We start from the raw sequence: 5,011 nt of genomic DNA, 5'->3' as shown, positions 1-5,011 counted from the left end.
TGATATGATCCTGGAGTTTGTTCAATCGCCTACCCTCACTGACTGTGGTCAGTGACTCAGCAACCTGAGCATCTCGTGGCAGTGCTGATTCCCTGTTTCACTAGGTTGGAGATGAGTTTGGATGGGTGTTGAAGGCGGTCAATAAAGTGGAGTGTGACAGATGTGTGTCCCCTTCTGATCTAGATGTTCCATGGGGGTTGAGTATTGGGCCAGGGATAAACCATATGCTGTGGACCTGCCTTGTCCCCACAACCCCTGACACCCGTACTAATCAAGAATCTGTCTATCTCTGCCTTAAAAATATCCATTAACGGCCTCCACAGCCATCTGTGCCAATGAATTCCACAGATTCACCACCCTCTGACTAAAGAAATTCCTCCTCATCTCCTTTCTAAAGGTGCGTCCTTTTATTCTGAGGCTCTGCATCTGATCCTAGACTCTCCCACTAGTAGAAACATCCTCTCCACATCCACTCTATCTAGTCCTTTCAGTATTTGGTAAGCTTCAATGAGGGCCTCCATTATCCTTCTAAACTCCAGTGAGTACAGACCCAGTGCTGTCAAACGCTCATCGTATGTTAACCCACTCATTCCTGGGATCATTCTCATAAATCTCTGGACTCTCTCCCACGCCAGCATACCCTTCCTCAGATATGGGGCCCAAAGCTGCTTACAATACTACACATGGGGTCTGACCAGCGCCATATAATGCTTCAGCATTACATCCCCATGTCCCTAAACCAACCTCTCAAAGCTTCATGTGATGGATGACTGAGCCATTGAACTATACTCATTAAGGCACACTACCTTGCTTTTATAGAACATAAAACATAGAAAGTACTGCCACAAGAACAGGCCCTTCAGCCCACAATGTCCCTTCCAAGCATGATGCCACGAAACTCATCTCCTTTGCCTGTCGGGATAGTCGAAGTGAGTCTCAGAAGGGTCCCGACTCAAAACGTCATATATCCATTTTGTCCAGAGATGCTGCTTGACCCATTGAGTTACTCCAGCATTTTGTGTCGATCTTTGGTATAAACCAGCATCTGCAGTTCATTTTTATTAGTCAAAGTGAATTCCTGAAGTCATTATTTAGTTAACTTAAGTAGAGTTGTTCAGGGAACTGAACAGCATTCTCTACGAAATAAAGCCATGTGCACTTCAACAAGTACACAGGCCTCTGCTTGTGAAGTTTTTAAAGAGGTCAAAAACGGGCTAAATGATGACAAGAAGTATATGAAAGGGATGATTATATCGGGACAAAAAATGTAGTGAGCCACCATCTTAAACCATCTTATAACGTCGAGAGTCAAGAGTGTTTTATTGTCATATGTCCCAAACAACAATGACATTCTTACTTGCAACCACACAACAGAACATGTAAACATAGTACTCTGTAAACAATATCATTATAAACAATAACAAAAAAAAGTATATATACAACGATCAGCCAAAACACTATGACAGATGAGCCAAAACATTACGACCACCTGCCTAATATGCTGTTGGTCCTCCGTGTGCAGCCCCATACGCAGCAGGGTGCGATGCACTGTGTATTGTGACACATTCCTCCCGTGACCACCATTAGCAATTTTCTGTGACTTGTGCCACACTAGACATTTTGTCGGTTCGGACCAGACGGGATAGCCTTCGTTGCCCTCGCGCATCGATGATCCTTGGGCGCCCAACACCCTGTCGCCGGTTTGTGGTTTGTCCTTCCTCGGACCACTGTCGGTAGGTACTCACCACTGCTGACCGGGAGCACCCCACAAGCCTTGCCGTTTCAGAGATGCTCTGACCCAGTCAGCTGGCCATAACAATTTGGCCCTTGTCAAAGTCGCTCAGGTCTTTACTCCTGCCCATTTCTCCTGCATCCAACACATCAACTTCAAGAACTGACTGTTGACTTGCTGCCTAATATATCCCACCCCTTGACAGGTGCCATTGTAACAAGATAATCAATGTTATTCACTTCATCTGTCAGTGGTCATAATGTTTTGGCTGATCGGTGTATATAGCTATTTTAGGCATATGATGTACACATATATATATGTATATATATATATATATATATATATATATATATACACACACACACACACACACACATATACATACAGACACATAAAACAAACAATAATAATAATGCAAAATGACCAAACCAATGCCCCAGGTCTAGTAGAGTAGGAAAATAACTGCAGATGCTGGTACAAATCGAAGGTATCACAAAATGCTGGAGTAACTCAGCGGGTCAGGCAGCATCTCTGGAGAGAAGGAATGGGTGATTTTTCGGGTCGAGACCCTTCTTCAAACAATACCCCAAGTCTATGTAGTTCAGAGCTTAATTGAGGTTGTAGTGTTTAATAGTCTGATGGCTGTAGGGAAGAAGCTGTTCCTGAACCTGGACGTTACATTTTTCAGGCGCCTGTATCTTCTTCCAGATGGCAGGGGTGAAATGAGAGCGTGGCCAGGGTGGTGTGGGTCTCTGATGATGCTGGCTGCCTTTTTGAGGCAGCGACTCCTGTAAATCCCTTCGGTGGTGGAAAGGTCAGAACCCGTGGTGAAGTGGGCCATGTTCACCATTTATTGCGGTCTTCTTCACTCTTGAGCGTTCAAGTTGCCGAACCAGCGGGATGGATGAGTTAGATGTTGAATCACGCAAGCAAGGAGTTGGAGATAACCTTGCCCTCATCGGGGGAGCTGCTGTCGAGTTGGTCGACAAGTTCATAGTCATCCTTATCAGTTCTCTCTCTGACGCGAGTTCTGCAACACCCTCTCTCACTGCTTCCTCTCCACACACAGGCATTTAATGCTTTAGGAACCCTAAACAAATTCCATGAATGTTTAATGTTGCAAGGGTGATTTGCCTTTCGGAATGGTAGGCAGTGACCAGTGGGGTACCGCAAGGTTCGGTGCTGGGACCCCAGCTATTTACGATATACATTAATGACTTAGACGAAGGGATTAAAAGTACCATTAGCAAATTTGCAGATGATACTAAGTTGGGGGGTAGTGTGAATTGTGAGGAAGATGCAATAAGGCTGCAGGGTGACTTGGACAGGTTGTGTGAGTGGGCGGATACATGGCAGATGCAGTTTAATGTAGATAAGTGTGAGGTTATTCACTTTGGAAGTAAGAATAGAAAGGCAGATTATTATCTGAATGGTGTCAAGTTAGGAGGAGGGGGAGTTGAACGAGATCTGGGTGTCCTAGTGCATCAGTCAATGAAAGGAAGCATGCAGGTACAGCAGGCAGTGAAGAAAGCCAATGGAATGTTGGCCTTCGTAACAAGAGGAGTTGAGTATAGGAGCAAAGAGGTCCTTCTACAGTTGTACCGGGCCCTGGTGAGACCGCACCTGGAGTACTGTGTGCAGTTTTGGTCTCCAAATTTGAGGAAGGATATTCTTGCTATGGAGGGCGTGCAGCGTAGGTTCACTAGGTTAATTCCCGGAATGGCGGGACTGTCGTATGTTGAAAGGCTGGAGCGATTGGGCTTGTATACACTGGAATTTAGAAGGATGAGGGGGGATCTTATTGAAACATATAAGATAATTAGGGGATTGGACACATTAGAGGCAGATAACATGTTCCCAATGTTGGGGGAGTCCAGAACAAGGGGCCACAGTTTAAGAATAAGGGGTAGGCCATTTAGAACGGAGATGAGGAAGAACTTTTTCAGTCAGAGGGTGGTGAAGGTGTGGAATTCTCTGCCTCAGAAGGCAGTGGAGGCCAGTTCGTTGGATGCTTTCAAGAGAGAGCTGGATAGAGCTCTTAAGGATAGCGGAGTGAGGGGGTATGGGGAGAAGGCAGGAACGGGGTACTGATTGAGAGTGATCAGCCATGATCGCATTGAATGGCGGTGCTGGCTCGAAGGGCTGAATGGCCTACTCCTGCACCTATTGTCTATTGTCTAAGATAGGTGCTAACACCACTCAAAATTACACCGTTGAATATAGAGAATACATATGTGATGAATTTATAGAAAATAGACCAAGTGGACCCGTTTGGTCTAAACCTCTCCTAGATTGGTGCAGCACCCGCTCCTCCCCCATCCCCTTCACCCCTTCCCCCCTCTCCCCCCATCTCCCCAACCCCCATTCCCTCCTCCCCTCCTCCCACCTACCCCCCTCCCCTCCACTCAATGTGTGTTTCGTGGTGGATGCTTTTTGTAGCCTTGAAATTATAAATGTATATAACTATATAATATCTATTATCATGATATACAATGTATAATATTTGATATTTTATATTTAAATATATGTTATTTTATATTACATGATAATATATATTAAATATATTTAAAAAAAATATTTTATATTATATATATACAATATTTTGCTTTAATATATTTTACGTCACAGGCTTTCAGGCCTTTACATATAATACAATATTTTATATAAAAGTCTTGCATTAGATATATGTATATTTAATACAAGATTTTAAATACAAGATCCCCTTGCTCTAATATATGCATACACAAACACGAATATATATATATACACAGTACACACACAGTACACACACACACATACACACACACATATATATATGTGTGTGTGCGTGTGTATATATATATATATATATATATATATATATATATACATACATATATATGTGCATGTGTATATATAACTATATATATATATATATGTGTGTGTGTGTGTGGATGTTTATATACTCGCATTCACTCTCTACCCTTCACTTACCCGTCCGCACCAGCTTCTCATTTTCACCCTACAAACAGCTAACAATAGCCTGTTTCCTTAATCGTCGTTACTTTTTTTGCATATCTTTCATTCATTGTTCTTTATCTCTCTACATCACCGTCTAGATCTCTCGTTTCCCTTACCCCGAACCAGTCTGAAGAAGGGTCTCGACCCGGAACGTCACCCATTCCTTCTCTCCAGAGATGCTGCCTGACCTGCTGAGTTACTCCAGCATTTTGTGTCTATCTCTGTATATATATATATATATCTCTGTATATATATATATCTGTATATATATATATCTGT

Source organism: Rhinoraja longicauda, chromosome 23 (assembly GCF_053455715.1).
Source record: "Rhinoraja longicauda isolate Sanriku21f chromosome 23, sRhiLon1.1, whole genome shotgun sequence".
Taxonomy (NCBI): domain Eukaryota; kingdom Metazoa; phylum Chordata; class Chondrichthyes; order Rajiformes; family Arhynchobatidae; genus Rhinoraja; species Rhinoraja longicauda.
This window is presented reverse-complemented; position numbering follows the sequence as displayed.